This window comes from Lissotriton vulgaris, chromosome 5 (assembly GCF_964263255.1).
Source record: "Lissotriton vulgaris chromosome 5, aLisVul1.2, whole genome shotgun sequence".
In the NCBI taxonomy this organism is placed as follows: domain Eukaryota; kingdom Metazoa; phylum Chordata; class Amphibia; order Caudata; family Salamandridae; genus Lissotriton; species Lissotriton vulgaris.
The window spans coordinates 1,043,896,959-1,043,919,997 of record NC_141693.1 but is presented as its reverse complement, the minus strand read 5'-3'; the positions used below and the strand labels follow the sequence as shown (position 1 = coordinate 1,043,919,997).

At 48.7% G+C, this 23,039-nt stretch overlaps 1 protein-coding gene across 1 annotated transcript in view; it reads right to left on the bottom strand.

Annotated features, from left to right (window-relative positions):
* PDZD7 (PDZ domain containing 7) overlaps positions 1–23,039 on the bottom strand; it is a 721,728-nt gene that overhangs the window by 674,795 nt on the left and 23,894 nt on the right. The gene's annotated exons all lie outside the window — the stretch shown is intronic.

Here is a 23,039-nt window from a genome sequence, read left to right as displayed (position 1 = left end):
AATGGTGATGTCAGGTGCGGAGGAAGCATTCATCCATGTTTCCGTCAGGAAGGCGATGTCCGGAGAAATGGTGTCTAGTAGATTCCAAAGGTCAATGGCATGCCTGTGGACTGATCGGGTGTTGAGAAGGATGCATTGAAGGTGATTGGGGTCGGGGATCTGTGCTGTGGGCGTAGCGGAGATGTTGACAGTGCCGACGAATTTGCAGGAGTAGCAAGAGAAAGGTCCATGGGTGTGACCAGGAGCGGCTTGGACGCAGTTGGGGGCGCGACCGGGGTTAAGGGCTAGGAGGGTGGCGGCATCGTAGGTAACGCGGGGGGGCTGGGCAGCGCAAGGGGCAGGGGGTCTGGCGCTGGGCGCGGTCCAGGCGCGGACGGGCGTAGACGGGCTTACCTTTGGCGCACCTTCGGCGTGTCCGAAGCGCGTGGACGCTGCGCGTTGGGTCATTGGTCATAAATGGAGAGAGGGGGGGGGCGGAGCATGGGAGGGGCAGCAGGGAGGCGGTAGCGAGGAGGGTAGGTGGGCCAGGGGAATGAACAACAGGGAAATGGAGGGCGGGATAGAAAGTCAAGAAACGGGGGGGCAGGAGGATTAAGGGTCCGAGCAACAGCAGGGAAATATTATCAAAGTAGTACAGATAGCTTAGAAATTAAGCATTCAGAGACCCAGCGCACAATGTACAATAGCCAAATGCAGCAATTACAGACAAGCATTCAGAGACCCAGCGCACAATGTATAATAGTCAAATGCAGCAATTACAGACAACAGCAAACTCACGCTATTACGGGTGATTGCAGCGCGATGCTAGGCGCTATAATCTGGTGAGGAGCGCTAAATAGGCTGAAATGCACACGATACCAGACACCAGCGTGGTCGAGTCAATGGCCAGTGAGGGAGCGTGGGGGGAGCGGCCGCTTCGGATCAGATCCGGACGGTCACAGCTGTAGAGAGGAGGAGGTGATCTCTCTGTTTGTGGGTGGGAGGGGCAGCAGGGAGGCGGTAGCGAGGAGGGTAGGTGGGCCAGGGGAATGAACAACAGGGAAATGGAGGGCGGGATAGAAAGTCAAGAAACGGGGGGCAGGAGGATTAAGGGTCCGAGCAACAGCAGGGAAATATTATCAAAGTAGTACAGATAGCTTAGAAATTAAGCATTCAGAGACCCAGCGCACAATGTACAATAGCCAAATGCAGCAATTACAGACAAGCATTCAGAGACCCAGCGCACAATGTATAATAGTCAAATGCAGCAATTACAGACAACAGCAAACTCGCGCTATTACGGGTGATTGCAGCGCGATGCTAGGCGCTATAATCTGGTGAGGAGCGCTAAATAGGCTGAAATGCACACGATACCAGACACCAGCGTGGTCGAGTCAATGGCCAGTGAGGGAGCGTGGGGGGAGCGGCCGCTTCGGATCAGATCCGGACGGTTCTTTGCAGAGGGGTTTCAACCACCTAATGCGAGGGGCATTGCATATAAAAAGATGAGGTACTGTCTCGATCGTGGTCTCACAGAATGGGCAGAATGGAATGGTCTGTGCTGGGGGCTTCCATCTGGCAGTCAATACGTGGACAGGCAGCACTCCGACTCTAAATTTAAAATATAGAGCCCTATCTCTAGGTTTAGTGATGATATCGAGATAGGGCTCTCGGAATGCCACCTTATGCAATAGGAATTCGACAGTAGAACTACCTACATTAGGGTTTAAGTTCCTCGAATCCCTTACCCATTTCCAATAAGAGTTTTTCAGGACAGACTTAGGGAGTGCGGTCCTAGACTGCCAAATATTTCCAAGACCCACTTCTCCAAGTAACAATTTCACATCCCTTAACCATCTTAATCTGTGCCAGCCAGGCATTGATAAAACCTCTTTTAACCCCTCCGCATAACTCGCAAGTTCCGGAACTCTCCATAGGCGCGCCCAAAGCAGAAGAGGGCGTAGCCTTGCCCACGGTTGGAAGACTCGTCCACCGAAGACGAATGCTATTTCGTGTCGTTCACGAGCGACTTGAAGAAGAGGCGAAGACCTCAGTCTAAATGTCAAATTGAAATCGACGGAACATCAGTAACTGGACTAATAGATACAGGAGCAACAGTGAATGTGATGGGTCTGCAGCACTACAAAAACCTTAGCCCAAGACCACAACTGACACCATCCAAAATCCGCATCCTAACGTATGGAAGCCAGAAACCGCTTCCCTTAAAAGGCAAAATGGTCATGCAAGTGAAGTCAGAAGACGAGAAGTCACGAAAACATTTCATGTTGTCGACAGAGAGGCCGACTTGCTCGCCTAAAGCCACACTGCGGAATACTTGAGCCTCATTGCCTTCGCCAATTCAGTAAAAGTACTCCAGACTGAAGAAGTCCTACAGCTGTTTCCATGACTATTTAAAGGACTGGGCACGGTTAAGAGACAGCCGGTAAAGCTACAAATTGACAAAGCCATTCAACCTGTCGCGTTGAGGCCCCGGAGGATTCCTTTTCATTTGAGACCAGCCGTCGAACAAGAACTTGCCCAACTAGAGAAACAAGGGGTCATCGAGAAGATGACAGGCCCGACACCGTGGGTGTCACCCATGGTGAGAGCAGAAAAACCCCGGCAGCCGGGGAAGATAAGGATCTGCATTGACATGCGAATGCCCAACAGAGCAATAAAGCGGGAGAGGCACATCACACCCACCGTGGACGACATCCTAGCAGACCTGAATGGATTACAGTGGTTTTCCAAATTAGACTTAAACGCAGGATACCACCAACTAAGGCTGTCAGAAGAAAGTAGATATATAATGACGTTTTCAACGCATCTGGGTCTCAGGCGATATAAGAGATTGAACTTCGGGATATCATCAGCCGCCAAAATTTTCCAAAATACCGTGAAGGAAAAATTATCAGGACTACAAGGCGTGTTAAACGTGAGTGATGATATCCTCATACACTCCAAAACAGTCGAAGAGCATCACCGAAGACTTAGGGCCACACTCCAGAGATTAGCCGACCATGGGGTGACATTGCACAAGGACAAATGCAGATTCTTCCAGAAATCAATAGAGTTCTTTGGATAGTTTTCAACTCCGAAGGAGTCAAAGTAGACCCCCGAAAATCACATGCAATCAGGCTTGCACCGGCACCAACAACGGCATCAGAAGTGAGAAACTTCTTGGGCATGGCCCAGTACTATGCAAGATTCATCCCAAATTAGGCAACCATTGCAGAGCCGTTGCAGACTTTGATGAAGAAAGAGAGCCCGTGGAAGTGGACTAGCAAGGAAGAAGTCTTTAACCAAGTCAAATCCGCACTACTGGATGGGACCACCATGGCCTACCTCGACACATCAAGGCACACTGAAATACTGGTGGATGCCAGCCCAGTGGGGTTGGGGGCTCTACTTACACAAGAAACCGAGCCAGGAGTCTGGACCCCGTTAGCGTTCGCTAGCAAAGCGTTAACCACGACCGAAGCACGATACTCGCAGATCAAGAGAGAGGCATTAGCTGTGAAGTGGGCATGCAACCGCTTCCACCTTTACATCAGCGGTCACCCGTTTCGGATGGTAACAGATCACCAACCGTTAATCCCATTGTTCAGGGGTACAGCCCCTCATCCTCCACCTCGAATTGAACGATGGGCTATCCAAGTACGAAAATATCAAATGGACCTCGTGTACAGGCCCGGGACAAAGAACCCTGCCGACTTCTTATCTCGACACCCAGCTGCCGATGCAGTAGTGGAAGGAGAAGAGGAGACGCAAACTGAAGAGTTCGTGAACATGGTGTCACAGTCACTGAAGCAATACAAACGGGATCCTGGGAAGGCTTTCTGCGAAATGTCCAAGGCTGGAGCGAAGAACACCGGACACGTTTAGGGCAATTCTGTAGAGTCCACAACGAACTTAGCATTGCCGAAAACGGACTCATCCTACGAGGATCCCGAGTGGTGATTCCTCTAGAGCTACAGGAGCAAGCGACGATACTTGCCCATGAAGGGCACCAAGGCACACGGAGACTGAAATCCAGAATGGGAGGGAAGATATGGTTCCCCAACCTTGAGAAGAGCATTGATACCGTCGTACAAAACTGCCAAGCCTGTCAGTTAACCAGCACATCTGAAGCCCCAGCTCCCATCATTACCGAAGACCCCAGTCCATCCCCGTGGTCGTGGGTCAGTCTAGATTTTGGAAGCTTCCCAGACGGAAGAGTCACTGTAGTACTAATGGACAGCTACACCAAATATCCCAAAGTAGACCTATCACAGTCAACCAGCTTTGGGAACATCCAGCCAATTTTGAACCGATCATTTGCCATGTTTGGCATCCCGAGTGTTCTCAAAATGTTAGGCGCTTCACTAAGAGCGTAGCGCTCTACTTTGATTGCATTTTGTGTTTGTGTTAGGCGCTTCACTAAGAGCGTAGCGCTCTGCTGTTCTGCCACATCGCAGCGCTCTGCCTTCACGCTTGTGCATTGCTAAGTTTTACTTTATATGTCCTGTGCTGCATTCATTGCGTAACGCTTTGCTGGCTTTGAGCATTTATTCATTTGTGCCTCCCAATTTTAATAGCGCTATACTGGTCGCTATTTTGGATCGATAAATTACTTTGTGCCTGACCTGCCCTATTTTCGCTTCCCTTTTTGCTGCCATCTTGTTGTTGTTGTGCCAGATAGCCCGTCCCTCCACCCCGCTCCCGCCTCCCAGCTGCCCCTCCCTCGCACTGGTATTTAACTTCGTGACGTAGTCGGAAGCGCTGTGACCGTCCTGACTACAATCAGAAACGGTCGCTCCCCACGCTTCCCTGTCCTTTGGGTATCTTAGCGCTCTACTTTGACCGCATTTTGTGCTTGTGTTAGGCGCTTCACTAAGAGCGTAGCGCTCTACTTTGATTGCATTTTGTGTTTGTGTTAGGCGCTTCACTAAGAGCGTAGCGCTCTACTTTGATTGCATTTTGTGTTTGTGTTAGGCGCTTCACTAAGAGCGTAGCGCTCTGCTGTTCTGCCACATCGCAGCGCTCTGCCCTCACGCTTGTGCATTGCTAAGTTTTACTTTATATGTCCTGTGCTGCATTCATTGCGTAACGCTGTGCTGGCTTTGAGCATTTATTCATTTGTGCCTCCCAATTTTAATAGCGCTATACTGTTCGCTATTTTGGATCGATAAATTACTTTGTGCCTGACCTGTCCTATTTTCGCTTCCCTTTTGCTGCCATCTTGTTGTTGTTGTGCCTGATAGCCCGTCCCTCCACCCCGCTCCCGGCTCCCAGCTGCCCCTCCCTCGCTCCGCCCCTCCCACTATCCACATATGACAGGCGTATTTGCGCGCAGCGTTCACGCGCAGCAGTCGCGCCCCATGCGCGCCGAAGGTGCGCCAAAGGTAAGCCCGTCTACGCTGGACCGCGCCCAGCGCCAGACCCCCTGGCCCCCGCCGTACCCAGCCCACTAGATTCACATACAATGCCGCAACTCTCCTCGCCCTCAACCCCGGACGCATACCACAATGCTGCAAAGCCACCCCAGGACGTACCCACGGCCCATTCGCCTGTCACACCTGCAAGTTCACCTGCTGCAGGACCTTCACCAAATCCACTTCCTCCAAACATAGATCTGACTCTAACCACCTGAAGTGCATCCTGCTGAACACCCGCTCGGTCCACAGACACGCCACTGAACTCTGGGACCTACTCGACACTGCGTCACCAGACATCGCCTTCCTTACAGAAACATGGATGAACACATCATCAGCACCCGACATCGCTATAGCCATACCGGACGCTTACAAGATCATCCGAAAAGACCGCACCAACCAAACGGGAGGAGGCATCGCCATCATCCACAGGAACACCATCAAAAGCACGACAAGCTTCGACGATAATCTTGCAACCGCCAAACATCTCCACTTCCAGATCCACACCGACCCTAGGACCACACTTAGAGGCACCCTCATCTACAGGCCTCCAGGAACCCGCACTCAATTCAGTGATGACATCACTGACTTCGTCAGCCCACATGCCCTCGCCTCCGAGAACTACATTCTATTAGGAGACCTCAACTTCCACCTTGAAAACCAACACGACAGCAACACCAACTCCCTGCTGGACAACCTGGCCAATCTCGGACTCAAACAACTTGTTGACACCCCCACCCATGTAGCCGGGCACACGCTCGACCCTATCTTCACCTCCAGCAAGCACATTTCCTTCGACCGTACCACAGCTCTCCATTGGACGGACCACAGCTGTGTTCACTTCAGCTACAAAACAACCTTGACCCACAACCGCCCACAACCTATTCCTCGGAGAAACTGGAACAAAATAACCTCCGACCAACTCATCACATCACTCAACCAAAACCCTCCCACCCTCTCATTGGACCCAAACCAAGCGGCCACCAAACTCAAGCAATGGATCACCCACAGCGCTGACGAATTAGCACCCTTGAAAAAGCACCAGATCAATTCAGGCAGCAAAAAGGCCCCCTGGTTCAACGATGACCTTAAGAAATCCAAGAAGCTATGCCGCACCCTAGAGAAAACATGGAGAAAAAACCCAACCACCGACAACATGGCCACCCTCAAAGCAGCCACCCGCAAACACCACCAACTGATTCGATCCACCAAGAAATTAGCATTCAAGGATCGTCTCGACAACAACGCCCACAACAGCAAAGAACTTTTCAACATCGTCAAAGAATTCACCAACCCGCCGCAGCATCCAACGACATCACTCCCTCCCAAGACCTCTGCGACGCGTTATCCTCCTTCTTCTACAACAAAATTGCCGGCATTCACAACAGCTTCGAGAACACTCCCAGCGAACAACCCTCCCCACCCCCCTCAGATCCTACACCGCCAACTAACAACCTCAGCGCCTGGAACCCAATCACCACAGAAGACACCATCCGCCTAATGAACTCAATCCACTCTGGCTCGCCATCCGACCCCTGCCCCCACCACATCTTCAACAAAGCTGACTCCATCATCGCACCCCATCTCCGTGATGTCATCAACTGCTCGTTCAACTCTGCCACCTTCCCAGAAAGCTGGAAACACGCCGAACTCAGCGCCCTTTTGAAGAAACCCACAGCAGACCCCTCTGAACTTAAAAACCACCGACCCATATCCCTCCTCCCCTTCCCCGCCAAAGTCATTGAGAAAGCCGTCAACAGCCAGCTCGCCGCCTTCCTTGAATACAACAACTCCCTCGATCCCTCTGTCTGGATTTCGAGCCAAACACAGCACCGAAACCGCCCTCATTGCAGCGACCGACGACATCCGAACACTACTGGACAACGGAGAAACAGTAAATGTAAATGTATTGGCATTTATATAGCGCACTACTTATCCGTAGGGTCCCAAGGCGCTTCGACCGCTGCGAAACCCTTCCTGGCTTCCCTGAGAGATGGTCCCTTAATGGGTATCTCCAGGGTGAGACCAGGCATCCCCGGCGGTCTGGTGGGGCCGTTAGTGAAGATGAGGCAAGCTAATGCCCAGAGTTGCCGAGTGTGATCGCTGATCAGAGTGGGCACCGAGGCGAGAGAATTATCGAGTCCGCTGACCCTGGTCCAGAAACCTGCCGCGCCGGGAATCGAACACTGGTCCCGGGCCGTCCTCTGCTCTCGGGTCTGCCGCCTCTAACCAGTGAGCCACACTACTTCACAGTGGCCCTCATTCTACTCGACCTCTCCGCCGCTTTCGACACAGTCTGCCACAGCACCCTTATACAACGCCTCAGCAACATCGGCATACAAGGAAAAGCCTTGGACTGGATCATCTCATTCCTCGCTGGGAGAACTCAAAGAGTCCGACTTCCCCCATTCAACTCAGAGGCCACTGAAGTCATCTGCGGAGTACCACAAGGATCTTCACTCAGTCCCACCCTCTTCAACGTTTACATGAGTCCACTCGCCTCCATCGCGCGTCAACACAACCTTAACATCATCTCTTATGCCGACGACACCCAGTTAATCCTTTCCCTCACCAAAGACCCTAACACCGCCAAAACCAATCTTCACGAAGGCATGAAAGAGGTAGCCGAATGAATGAAACATAGCCGCCTAAAACTCAACTCAGACAAAACAGAGGTGCTCATCCTAGGATCTTCCCCCTCTGCGTGGGACGACTCTTGGTCTGGGCACAGCGCCCACACCCACAGACCACGCACGCAACCTGGGCTTCATCCTAGACTCCTCTCTCTCGATGTCCAGACAAGTCAACGCAGTCTCATCCTCCTGCTTCAATGTACTTCGTATTCTCAAAAAGATCTTCCGCTGGATCCCCCTCGAAACAAGAAAGACTGTCACCCACGCACTGGTCATGAGCCAACTGGATTATGGTAGCACACTATACGCCGGAATCTCAGCAAAATTACAGAAAAAACTCCAACGCATCCAAAACGCATCAGCGAGACTCATATTGGACATCCCTCGCCAAGATCACATCACCGGACACCTAAAAGACCTCCACTGGCTTCCCGTCAACAAGAGAATTACATTCCGTCTTCTCACCCACGCACACAAGGCCCTCTACAAACTAGGACCCGAATGCCTCTACACTCGACTGTCCTTCTACACACCCACCCGCCAACTCAGATCATCCAATCAAGCCCTCGCCGCAGTCCCGCGCATCCGAAAATCCACAATGGGTGGCAGATCCTTCTCCTTCCTGGCGGCCAAGACCTGGAACTCACTCCCCACTCACCTCCGCCTTACTCAAAACCACATCTCCTTCAGAAAAGAACTTAAAACCTGGCTATTCGACAAAAATTGAAACCCCTTCCCCAAGCGCCTTGAGACCCCCTGGGTGAGTAGTGCGCTATATAAATTCATGAACTTGAACTTGAACTACAAAAATTGGTAATAAAGCACCGTCGCATCACGCCACAGTAGCCGCAGGCCAATGGGGAAGTTGAACGATTTATGAGGACCATCAACAAGATTTTGCGAATAGCCACAGTGGAAGGGACCAACCCGGAAGAAGCTCGCTAACTATTCCTCAGGGAATACCGGAGCACACCCCACAGCACCACTCAACAGTCCCCTTGGTCAATCATGCTGGCGGGGACGTGGCGTGATTTGCTGCCCATGGCGGAGAACTGGACTCCCGAAACGTACAGGCCAGAAGCCACCCAGCAGCAAAGGGAGAGGACCAATGACAGAGCCAGTCAAAGGAGGAGAGAAAAACAGCAGAACACTAATCCCCGGAGACTTGGTGCTCATACGAGCCCGCAGACCAGTGGGAAAGTTCCGTACCCCGTATGAAGCCGAGCCATGGACAGTACAATCAACGAACAGCACAGCTGTCACCACACAATGAGACGGGGAAGAACTAAACGAGGAATGTGTCGTGGTTCAAACGAATACCATCTGCACCTAGTGATCTTCAGCAGGAAGACCTGTCACCTGCCAGAGAGGTACGTGCAAGCGCATCAGAATAGTGGATACAGGAATCGCCGGCGGCTACTCCTGTGATGGCATCCCAGTCACCACTCGCAGAAAGTCCTAAAAGATCATCGGCACGCGGACGACACCAGTACAACCTCAGGCCAAACCCAAGGCCTAGCCAGAGACTAACAGACTTTGCATGTCAGATGCTCCACATCTAGGTTTGATCAAAAGTCTAACTTGGGAAGGGATGTAGCGCTCTAGTGTTTCTAAGGGTTTCGGCTGAGCCCGGAAACACGACTGCACAATGTATCACCTTCTGGCCAGGCGTGGCCAGAAGGCTATAAATAAATGGGCCTGGGTCGCTCAGGACTTCCGGTCTGACCCAGTAACCGTGGTGTGTGTGTGAGTCATTTGTTAAGGTCCTCTCTATAATGTAATTATTGCCCCGTTCAGGTGATGTCTCGCGAACTCCCATACTCCCACGTGATAGCCCCACAGCTTGTTGTTCAGGAGTTGTTCGGGAGGCACTGTAGACTCTTTGCTTTTGGGGGGGGGGGGGGAGCAAGCAGTGAACCACATGAAGTCCTCGTGGCCCCAGCAGTACATCATGGCTGAGGTGGGGTGGCTCCAGGGAGCCTGAGATGAACGGATCCCCCACTGGGTCCTCTGCTGGCCTGGTGCAGCTGCAGGATAGCCGGAACCTGGACAGCATCAGCCAGGCCTTCACCGTCAACAAGAGCCACCATTTCCAGCACCCTGGAGCACCTTGAGCCACGAAATCTTCACCTCACATGACCCACTTTACGGCCAACAACAACCTGCAACTGCGAATCCTGTTGAGCAGCATGTTGCACAGGCTAGTCCCAGATGGTGGCTGAGGGTGAGGGAGAGGGTGGCGGGAGCACAGCTGAGAGAGAGGAGAGAGTTGCAGGGGTGGTCGGTGTGTTCTTGTGCGTGTACGTGTGTGTGTGCTTGTGCATGAGTCTGTGTGTGTGCCATGGAACGTTGTGTGTATGCGTGTGAGAGTGACAAAAGTACATTTTGTAAAATATTAACAGTATTTTAAAAGTAGTGATTCTAGCAACTACCACCTGTCCTACTCTAGATGTGTTGAGCCTGGGTGCTGTTCAGCGGTTCCTCTGTACCACCTGTTGTTCTGTTCTTGATATATCGATCCCGGCTGGTGTCTCACAGTTTTTTCGGCGCATATCCCCCATTAACATTAATCCGCACCAATACTCATCCCGCTTCCAGTGTTCAGGCATGAGCTGGCATAATGGGCTGCATTCCAGAGCTGCACGCTCCTCCTTTCATCTTCCCTAATCTACACCCTGTGGTTGGCAGATGAGCCTGCATCTCCACCAAGTGGGGTGAAGGGGTCCTGGGGAGTGGGACAGCGAATTAATGGGTAGGATGCTCATTATAAAAACAGCAGCTCAATTGTCAGTAGTGCACGGGAACCCCGGAGAACTCTGTCAGAAACAGCACATTTGTTGTGACTACTCAGGACACATATGTCTTAATGAATCTTGAAGAACTGTGTTTTAACTAGGCGGACCAGAACTCTGTGGAATTCCATTAAGCTTTTATGCAACTCTGTGGAATTCTGCGTAGTGCAACTCTGCGAGTTCCGTCCACCCTTACTCTGAATGTCATCTGCAAAGATTTGTAAGAAGAAGTTGTGGGCTCATCCAAGCTTACATTAATATACATTGTTTCAGAGAGGCCGGAAGGACTGGGGACGCAAGTGTCACAGCTCTTAGCCTTTCACAGCAGTATTGATGGTGACATAAAGGTCTGTCTAAATATATCATTTACAATTGCATAATTCTCATTCTAAAAAACAAAAAGGATGCTGATTTTACATTACATGCATGTCAACATTTTTGTGACAGTGATGTCACTCCATATAGCAGATTGCTACTCATTTTTATAAAACTTAAATAATGAAATGCACAGTCAACCTTGCTAGGCTTCAAATCGGTCTCCTGAAGGTGAAAATTTGATATTGGCATAACAAGATCAGCCAACGATGTGTTCTTTGCAGAGTGGGCTCTCCTTCCACATTATCACAAATCTTGAACAATGGACGAGTAAGTTAAGCACTTTCTCTTAAGGGCTTCATTTAAAGGATAGATTCACAGTAAATCATGTACGACAGCAGGCACGGCCGGTCTATTGGGCAGAGGGGAAACGCCCCTCCACCTTTTGCCCCTCAGGAACAGTGTTGTCATGCTGAACAAATGTCAACCTAGCAGACACTGTTGATTTTCAGGCCAGGCAGCCAGGAACCAGGCATGCGCCAAATGCGCAGGCTCCTGGCTGCCTTAACTTTGCTGGGCTGAGGAAGTCGCACCTCCTGTGGGCATGACGTCCTCAGCTCAGCAAAGGTCCCTGAGGTGTAGCACCACTGATTGCCGCGCACCTGGGTGCTTCAGTTTTAAGCCCTGAAGCACACAGGGTCGAGTGTCAATCAGTGACACTTCATCACAGAGTGGGGTTAGCAGTCTCACTGACCCCATCCCACTCTGTGAGGACGTTGGGACTTCTGCCTTCCCTCATTGGCTGACCTTAGGTCCCAAGCTTCCTGGAACTTCCGAGGCAGAGCTGTCTGAAGATAAGTGTGTTTTTTTTTTAATTAATGTTTGGTGCGTGCGTGCACGCATATATGACTGTTTGGTAGAGTGTTGTGAGTGGATGTGTTTGTGTGTGTGTGTGTGCACGTGTACGTGTGTGAATGCATGGCTGTGAGTGTTATGTGTATGTGTGCGTGTGTCCCGTCCGCTCCCTCCCTCCAAAACTTACCGGTCGCCACTGTACGGGAGACTAGGCTTTTCGTCCTTGATAAGGTAGATGCAACAAGTACCATGGAGGTAATAGAACAATCTGCTATTTCCAATGTTATGGATTGGCATAATAACATCAACCACTTCATAGAAAGCCTTTGCTCAGGTGTGTTTACAAGGAACATAAACGAAAGGATATTTTCAAAGCGAGCAGTCAAATTAGCTTTCGCATGGCATGCCTGGTAGGATGTACAATTATATAAGTATGTGAGGGAATCTGGTGCGGATGTGAGGGAATCTGGTTGAGACATCTATAATTGCCCCATTGATCGCTAGATTAAATTCAGCTGATCTGGTAAAGTATTTGGGTGTCCCCTTCCTTCCACTCTGTGGCAACCTCTTGTGATGCTTTGCGCTCAGGAGAGAGGATTACTGCCATAGTGCTGGAGTGCTGATCATTAACAGTGGGCTGTAACTAACTGCTTCCCCTGCTAGTTCTTCCAAAGATTACTGTAAGGCCCATTCCTAGTAGAGTGTTGAAGCTCTACAACATCAGACACATCAATTATATAAAGTTATCTGGTGTGATTCTGTTCATTGCCAATATGTATGCCCTACTGAATGTTTAGCTTTTTGCAAATAAAAAAACTGACATCATGAATGTTGTTGAAGAAGAGTTAAAAAAATACACAATGCACAATATTCCATAAAGAAAGATCAGTTATAGGACATACTGGTTTTTGGGACGTAGGAATGGCCAGCTGTTTCTCATGACCGTACCAGTATGATCTGCAAACGCAGGATTTCAGTTGCCTTCATTCCATGAACAAATCAGAAAGAACCTCAATGCCTGTAAAGTCTCATGAAAGGCATGTGCTACTATTTTGAAGTTTTTAGAGCATGGTGTTTCTTTATTTTATGCCCAAATAAATATATTTAACTCACTAACAATCAAATGAAAGTGTGCATTGCCTCTTGCCGAACAAAATAAACATGGATAAATACAGATAAATGACTGACAAAATAAATATTGATAGATCACACAAAAGTGTCTTAAAAATAAATACCATGATGAAACCTGGTGCCACAAGTATAGTAAATCAGTGTAGGACAGATCTTGTAGGCCATGGACAGCAAATGTATTCCTAAGGTAAGATATTTTGCATGCTAAGATCTCAGACAGAAGTTTTATCCAGTAGCTATCCATTAAACTAAGCATATATATTACAGGATCACGTGGAAATATTTATGGGTATGGAGACCTTAAAGCCTTAGGCCTAAAAACCGACCTTCAGGTTGTAGGGGCTGTACAGGCTCAATCTTCAGATTTTACATCTTATATCTCAGATTTGTACTAATAAAGCTATTCTTCTGGTTACAAATGCCCTACAGGCCAACGAACCATAAAAGAGCAATGCATCAATATATACAGGTTTATCAGGCACGTTTAACAAGCAGTCTCCTAGGTTATATATTTGACAGGCTTGAGTAGCAATCCTGTGGGGTACAGCTATCTAAGAGGCTTAGGATTCAAAGTCATTCTTTGGTCATAGAAATTGTATACACTTTTAAAACATGAAGTAGAGCGTTAGAAAAATAACATCCCTTGGCCTGAGGAGCTCTTAATGAGTATCGCCCCATAAAGAAGAACTATTATGCGTTTAATAGTACTCCCATGAGTCATTGAGCTGACAAGCTCGTGGATGAAGCTCCCGCATGCCTGTGAGAGGTACCTGACCTGAGAAAGATGTTGGTAGCCTACTCAGCAAACCCCAAATTTCAAAGACTGTAATCTCTACTGATGACGGTTAACCACATGGCTGCTAGGCGTTTTCCCGTCCTGTGCTGGGAATTGCTTTTTACTTTATTTTATGACAAGCTGGCCTTGTCATCCGCGCACGGCAGGTAAGCGCCATGACGAGCCCAGCTCGTCATTATCTTCGAAGGGGTTAAAGAACCAGAAACACATGTCTAGAGATCAGCACTATCTGCGCTAACGGTGGCGAAATACTCGAACACTCTTGAAGCAACTAAGTAACTGAAACTGCATTTTCCACAATGCCGGGGCGAACCTTGCTGGGAGGTGGATCGGTGTGCTCCTAACCCTGTTCCTGTTTAATAGTACTCCCATGAGTCATTGAGCTGACGAGCTCGTGGATGAAGCACCCTCATGCCTGTGAGAGGTACCTGACCTGAGAAAGATGTTGGTAGCCTACTCAACAAACCCCAAATTTCAAAGACTGTAATCTCTACTGATGACGGTTAAAGAACCAGAAACACATGTCTAGAGATCAACACTATCTGCGCCAACTGTGGCGAAATACTCGAACACTCTTGAAGCAACTAAGTAACTGAAACTGCATTTACCACAATGCCAGGGGCGAACCTTGCTGGGAGGTGAAGCGGTGTGCTCCCACCCCTGTTCCAGAAGAACTATTACGCATTTACACAGATGAGGCTTTAAACAGCTACAGTAGCCCTTAGCTTACATACAACTTACACTCCGAGGCATAAGGACACAGAGTTATCTTCGGGATGCAAAAATCGTACTGCTTAGTTATTCAGCAGTAAAGTTATTCCTCAGTTTACACCGCTCTTACAGGCTCTGACATCTGGTAGTCAAGCTACTCCTCAGGTTAAATTGGTTTTACAGGCACAGACCTAAAAACATAGTATATATTAGGGTTATATCCTCTGAAAGTAAAGCCATTTTTCTTTAGTTATGATGACTTTACAGGTTCAGACCTCTTACAAGAACGCTACCCTAAGGGTTCAAGAGATCTCAGCAGCTCAGGCTGCAGAGCTAGCACACAGGTTACAAATGTTAACCAGGCTCAGAGAAGGAGAAGCAAAGGTATCCATCAGTTAGAAAAGCCCTACAAGCTAGGGCGTTGGGCAGCAAACCTGTGCAGCATTGGGTGAAAATATACTAAGAGAAATACAGACTAAGGCCTCAGACTGAAGAACTAGGTCAAATACATCTTACTGGGGTTTTAAAGCTAAACGTGTGTTTTAAAACTACTGCGAATGGACGTCCAACTCGGTATTTTGTTTTTACTTCTGAGAACTTTATAACCCTCAAATCAAGACTTAAAAGAGGCACGGCTTGCCCCTGCCCGGTATTAACATAACCTTTGAACAATACAGGTATAGGAGGAGCATGTTAATAACACCATGCAATGAGCAGAGCAGGAATAAAAATTCCCTACAATGCCTTACGAGACTAAGAAGAGAAAACAGTAAAGGAGGATAAACACCCATGAAAATTAGATCAATAATAAATATACTTAGCACCAATCTAAAAAAAAATAATAAATTCAAGGGTAAATAAAAACCATACATTAGTCATGTTACTCCGATAACTGTAAGGCCTACTGCTTTGTGTGCCTTGCGTGCGCTATTAGTGAGAGCAGGCTTGCGGCAACAAAAGAGACACCACTACACATGGAGGCTGGGTGCCGACTGACCACGTGCGGTCACGCCCCCTTTTATTAACCACCCGTCCCCGGCGTAAGTGCGTAGGTGTAACATATCCGGTGTCAGCCGGGGCCATCAGCCAGACCGTTGACTCATTACATCCCATCCCAACTTAGTCTTTTTTCTTTTGCTGGGGCCCGCCGTCCCCTTACCTGGCATGCAAAGTCCTTCAGGCGGGAGCTCGGCCTTAGGTTCTGTTTCAGTCCATATCGGGGGTGGCAAACTTGAGCAGTGGATGCAGGACCCCAGCGCTCTGGACATTGACGATACTTCTGGGGCTATTCCAGTTGTCTCCTCACCAGGTGTTGCAGGCTGTAGTTGTGACGGTGGGCTCCTGTGGGGTTCCTCATGCTCTGCTCCACTGTTTTCCCACACCTCCGGGACACTGTCTGCTTCCTCACTGGAGGGAGGTTCCAGCACCTTCTTGAACCATGAGATGCTCCATGTCACTTGTTCCCTCCTCTCTTTGCAGTTATCATGGTTTACTTGACACTGGACTAGTGACCTGGTTCGTACCATGTCCGGAACTTCATGTCTTTCATTATGACTGTGTCCCCTCTCTGCACCTTCCGGAGTGTCGCTCTCCTCGTCTGGCTGGCAGAAAGGTTCTGTCTTTCTCTTCGCCCGAGGACGTCTTCCACGTTGTAGGGTGGTGAGGCTTACCCAGAGCAGGTAGGGAGAGCATTGCAGTGGATTCCGTTGAACATAAGCGTCCATGTTGTTTGGCACGTGGTGCTGTGGGGGGTGCTTCGGTACTCTTGGAGGAACAGCTGCAGGGGTTTCTCAGAGTCTGCATTCTCGACCACGGCGATTCGGAGGTCTTTGTTGAGAGTCCTCATAAACCTTTCGATTTCCCCATTGGCCTGTGGCCACTGTGGGGTGATACAGCGATGTCGTATTCCATGATGCTGCATGAACTCTTGGAACTCATTGTCCTGGAATGGGGGTTCATTGTCGCTTTTCATTCCCTCCGGACATCCTAACATTGCAAATAACTTTTCAAGCACTGGGGCAACCTGTGAGAAAATGACCTCTATGAGGCGATATTTGGAGTATCTGTCGATCATGGCTATGGTCGTCCGGCCATCAGGAAAACTCCCAAAGTGGAGGCTCACCTTTTCCCACGGAGCCTTCCAATGTTCTTCCATCTGGATGGGTGCCGGTCTCTCTAATGCGCTGGTTAACTGGCAGGTTGGGCACTTTTTCACAGCTTCTTCGATTCGGGCCTCCAGTCCGGGGAACCAGACCTTTTCCCGCATTCGGGCTTGCATCCTTTCTATTCCCTGATGTCTTCCGTGGGCCAACTGTGTTGCTTGGTGTTGTAGGGCTGCCAGGATAACGATTCGGGACCCTCTTAGCAGAATTCCCCCTTGGGTTACACTTAACTCATTCCGAATCCTCCACATCTTCATTGGGCACTCTCTTTGGGACCAGCCCAGTTGTTCGCCAACTGGAAGAAGTGGTGCCAGTGTCCCCCTTGGACAGTGGCATGGACTTTGGTGATCACATGATCTCCCTCCGCCTCAGGGGCAATGTCTTCTAACGTTAGTGCTTTTGAGCACGTGATGGTGGAGATCGTGTTTAGGTGTGCTTCCAGCGCTTCCGCGTCTGACTCTTGTTCGTCATGTGAGGCCGGGTGTCTCAAGAGGAAATCAGCAGGATTCTTGGCGCCAGGAGTCCAATAGCCCATCACTCAATCCTCGGGATGGATGTGGTGCTGACCCCTTGAACAACCGCACTAGCGGCTGGTGGTCCGTGATGATCTTGAATGGTTGGCCGCAGACGTATAAGTGAAAATTGCGGCCCGCCCACCGGATGGCCAGGGCCTCCCTCTCAATCTCCGCATAGCACCTCTTAGTGGGTGAGAGCGCCTTGCTAGCATAGGCTAGGGCCGCCATCTTCCTGGCTCTTGTTCCTGAGTGAGAACGGGGCTGGCGTCGACCAGTATCTCCGTCTGTTTGGCAGAGTCAAAGTACACCAACGTGGTTTGGTGGAGGAGGGTGTTGTGGACAGTTTGGAATACCGCATCTTCCAGGGTTCCCCACTACCACATGGCGTCCGCTCGAGTGAGGTTCCGGAGGGGCTCCGCAATGGTGGCCAGATAAGGGAGGAACCGGCCACAGTACGTGGCAATCCAAAGGAAGCTTTGTACCTCCAACACGGTCAGAGGGGGCTGGTGCGTCTTTAATTGCTTGGTATTTCCGCGGGTCTACTTGGATTTTCTCTTGGTTCAACATGTATCAGAAGAACTCTATCTGCTTTTTGAAAAACAGGCATTTTTCTCTATGCAGGGTTACGCCATGCTCTTGCAGTCGTTTTAGCATAGCTCTCAGGTGTTTGTAATGCTCACCTGTGGTTCTTGAGTGGATGAGGATATCATCACTCATGTTCAGTACTCCTGGCAGACTTGTCAAGATCTCCCTCAGAGTGTCCTAGAACACCTCAGCTGCCGATGATATTCCGAAGTTAAGGCGTTTGTATCTTCCCAGCCCTAGGTGGGTACTGAACGTGGTGATGTAATGACTCTCCTTCACTAGGACCAGCTGATGATAGCCTGAATTTAGGTACAATTTAGAAAACCAAGGCGGCCCGCTGAGGTCAGCCATGATGTCGTCCATCATTGGCGTGATGTGGCGTTTGCGCTGGACGGCCTTGTTAGGGAGGCGCATATCAATACACAGCCTGATTTTCATTGGCTGTCTGGGTTTTTTGGCGATTACCATGGGGGACACTCATGGCATGGTTCCAGAAACTTTGTTGATGAACCCTTGGTCTTTCAGCTTTATTAGTTCTTGTTCCACGAGTGGCCTGAGGTGGAAAGGGATTTGTCTGTGGCATAGTGCTGTCAGGGCGACAGACGGGTCAATGTGCAGCTTGATTGGGGCCTTCTTGATCCATCCTAGACCCTCAAGCAAATATACAAATTGGCTTAACAGTTCCTTGGTCTGGTTCGCCTGCATGCTTCTTGCGAATGCCACTAATCCTAGCTCTTCTGCAGCATGACTGCTTAGTAGGGTGTCGGCCTCTTTGTTGATGACATGGATGTCGGTGGCGATTTCATTGTCCTCTGACCATAATGGCATGGTCATCTTGCCTCGGAGTGGTTGGGGTGAATCACTTCTGTATACAAAGATCCATATTTTGGAAGGTTTGAGTTCTGGTTAGGGCCTTAACTGATTATACTGCTGAATCCAAATGACGTTGACTGATGCGCTGGTTTCAATCACAGCGCTTACTTCGGACCCAGCGATTCTCACTGTGCACATGGGCTGTGGCCTTCTTCGTGTTTTGAGCACCTGTGTGAAAGAGACTAGGTATGTCTCCCCTTCTTGGTCTTCTGTGGAGGAGTCTTATGCTTGGTAGGCAGCCCGCTCATTCTTTCTTCCCCCTTGGGAGGATGCGAGGTAAACACTTGACATTTGTTGCACAAGTTTTCGCATGGGCTTTGCTCCTCTGCCGTCCTTATGTGGGGTCTTCCTTCTGCACACGGATGCAAAGTGATTTGTGAACCCCTAATTGGTGCATATCTTTCCATGGGCGGGAATGCCTGGGGTGGATGTTCCTCATGTCCACACTACCCTTATTGGCCTCTCGCGGCCTACGGCAGGCAGTCCTTTGGCCTGCTTCCCCTGTCTCATGTCTTGATGGCATCGGCTCACACCATTTTGATGGTCACGCTCTTTTTGGTCGCGTGCGTCAGTGCCAATTCCATCTCATCTGCATGGGCCGCTGACAGCTCGTGTGACCTAGCCATAACTAGTATGTCATTTAAGGGTATGTTCGGCTATCGTAGTATAAGTCCGCGTAGCACCTTGCTGCATATTCTTTGGATGAGCTGGTCTCTGATTTCTTCTGCTGCCCTGTCAACAACAAGGGGTGCACTTTCTAGCTCCCTCAACCTCGCATGGAAAGCATCAATGGATTTGCCTGCTCTTTGCCAGGCTTGTCGCAATTTGAACCGCTCTAAATCCGGGTTCAGTTGAGGGTACATATGCACGTTGAGTGGTGCCACTGCTGCGTCGTAGTCAGTTGGGGCCCCTGTGTTAGGGAGATGTTTAAAAAGCAAGAAGACTTCCTCCCCTGCATAGTGGAGCAGGAGGGACCGTTTTACTGCCTTATCTGTGTCGCGTTCTAATCTAGGACCCCGATCAATACTGTGACCTTATGTCCCTATACGGCTATAATCCCTTTGTTCCCCTATATTCGCATAACCGATCAAATGCAAAATTCAGAAACTCGTCTCTGGCCTAACACGAACAGAGCCACATTTCAGAATCACTTCCTCTGCAGTTTCCTCTGTAGCTCATTAGAGCAAATGACACAGCAGAAGCCACTATCTAAGATTCCTAGATTACACTCCGAGTTCTTCAACAAGATAAAAACTCAGCAACCTGGGAAATCCCCGCTTGCTATGTTTTGATTAGTAATAGAACTCCAATGAGCACTGAGAGACGATCACTTCCTAGTGACATCTTTATTGACGACTTATGTCCAAAAACCTACGTCAAACAAGGCACCTTTCAGGTATAAATATTACCAACGTTGCCTTAAGCAAACGCTGAAGCTGAAGCGATCGCTGCCATGCTGATACTGATGCTATCACTGCCTAAACGACATCAGCGAGCGATGGTGTGGTGCACATAGGAGCAGAACAGCTGTCCCCTTCAGAGCCCAGCAGATGCAAGCTGCCCACGGACGCTGCCCCTCCTCCTCTTCCTCGACGTGCTGAGAGAGACACTGTCTTTTCTCCTGCCGAGAAATCCAGCGCCGGCGTTTCCAGCCTACTCTTGCGAGTGACTGGGATATCGAGTCCTGGAAGGAGATACAAGACCTCCAACATTCTATTTCAGAGGTATGGTGTTGACTAAACCCTTAGAGAGAATTCTTGAAGCAAACCTTGGCAAAACCAACTTAACTTAAACTGCTACTTACTTACTCCCCTTCCAAGTATTAGGCTTAGGTCAGGTACACTGGGGTAGGCATAGTTAGAAGCACCAGTTGCGTACGTTAGCCTAATGTATATATGAATGTATATATGTTTTATTCATTTTAAACCATTGTATGGCTAAGAAACCATATCAATCCTTTTACAGTATTATTTCACAATACTCATCTTACTGTACGCACTTTTTATAATAACTAGTCTTGCAATTGTGGCAATTCATTTCTCTTGTATGAGAAGAAAGACTGTTCAATAAATAATACCTTTTTATTGAAAACGCCCGTCTCTCTATTCTCTGCATATTGGTGAAAGTAATCTGCACAAAACTGACTGAGTAAAATAACTGTCTATTGTTTCACACGACACTAGAGATTGACTCTTATTCTAAGGAGCAAAGTTGTCATGTTTATGCGGTTGTTGGAAAACTGAATCCCTTCTTGTCTGTCCCAGGGAAGCTGATCACTTCCTATTCAGTCAAGAAAGTTTCCAGTGACCTCTGAGCTAGTTGGTAACAAACCCAATTAAGTTTAGCATAGTCAGTGGAGACCTGGAAGATCCGCACTTCTACGTCCATACTACTGTTTATGTTATTCCAATGCGCAGGGTCTACTGGGAAAATAGGAACTACACTACATCTGTTTCCCTGGTGGCTATGAAGTAATTCTCAAGACAGAAAATTAACAAAGAGGGGAGGCAGAGTACAGAGGTAGGATTCTTACTCCACAAACTTAGATGCATATACAAGGGGAATCCTACTAATAGTGACTTTGAGGGGTGTAGCCCAACAGGGTGTGGGAACACTCAGTGTTTTTTTAAATACCCCTCACACACCAACAGGCCCCTTGGTGTCATGCTTCATCATAGGAGTCTTCGCACCCCTCTAGCAGGATGCGGCGTGCTGCGACCTACGACTACGCGGGAGCACTGATAGTAATGACTATGTGTGGTGCGTGTGTTGTAGGTGAAAGGGATATTTTAAGTGAGTGGTGGGATTTAGTGAAGAGTTAAAAAGTACCTGGCTCGTGGGTGTATTGGGAAAAAGAAATTTATTCACAACCCCGGGCTGGTACTACTAAAAGAAGTGAAGTGCGAGGTTGTCTGTCGTGTTTATGGACAGTACCTCAGGTGTGCGTCGACATGTTTTGGAGCATGTGCTCCTTCTTCAGGGCGGGGGCACAACTTCCCCACCTTACTCACGTTTCTCTAATTTATTTATTTATTTTATTTGTTAATAACAAAAAGTGAAAATTATTTTAAGTGTATTTCAAAATTTAAAGGCTATAGTGTGCCTACAGCGTTTTTTTTTGGCTCAGGATACATGCATTTGCATGACCTGAAAAAAGGAAAAAGAAAATGGAGATGGTTACCCTAATTGGGTGGCTCAGACAGGTACAGTCACCTGGAACAGACCATTTGCCAAAATTGGCCCTGTGGAGGAAAATAACAGACACGACATACAACATAGAAAACACACATATTATTTGTAAAAGAAGAAGTGTTGGTCATACTCATTGGGAAAAGCTTGCTTGCTTCATGAGCACTCTAGAACGTCTGGGGGTTGATTGCTATTTTGTGTAATCTAGATGGATAAATGGATTTGGTTTTAAAACACAGTTTCTACTTACTTTCTCAGAAGTAATGTATCTGTTTTGGTCACTCTACACTCACGAACTCGGGACGAGTTGTCCTCCGTACTGCCCCACGCGCTGCTCCACTGGAATGATTGAGGGAGTCTATCGTGTGGTATTTATACCCTGTCATCCTCATTAGTGTGATTGTTTAAGGATGTCTAGCGGATGTGTTGAAATGCCCAAATAAGGGTAATTTGCCTTCTTTGCAGTAAGTGTTAAATTGCTTGTAACCCCATATAAGGTAGATCCGGTCTTTTGTTTTGATCCCATGGTGCGGTGTGCTCTGCCGGCATGCGTTATGACTGCGCGCATGCTCTGTTGAGTCAGTAGTACCGCGCACGCGTAGTGTCTTATATGCTGCGCATGCGTTGTCAGGGATGTATCGAGTACCGTGTTGTTCGTTATTGTGGTACTGCTTATAGTGTTTTCAATGGTGATCTATAAAGTGCAAAAGTATTCCAAATAGTGAAAAGAATAAATCAACTTTGTCGGAGTAGAGAGAGGTGCATGAATTCTTTTTCGGTTCTTATTAATTTACAGGTATGAGGGCAAAGGATGTCTATGTTAGTGGGACAGCTGGCCCCAGGGGACATCATCGTTGAGTCCCTCGATGTGTGTCCCAAGGCGGAACACCCATCTTTGTTCTTTTTGGAATAAACCTGTTTCTGACGGCAAATGTTCAATTATTGTCCATCTTAGGTCGTTCACACAGTGTTGTTTCTCAAGGTAGTGTGTTGCCATTTTGGTCGTGGTCTTTTTACAACGAACATTGCTTTTGTGTTCATTTATTCTAGTCTTGACAGCTCTGGTGGTCATGCCCACATATTCAAGAC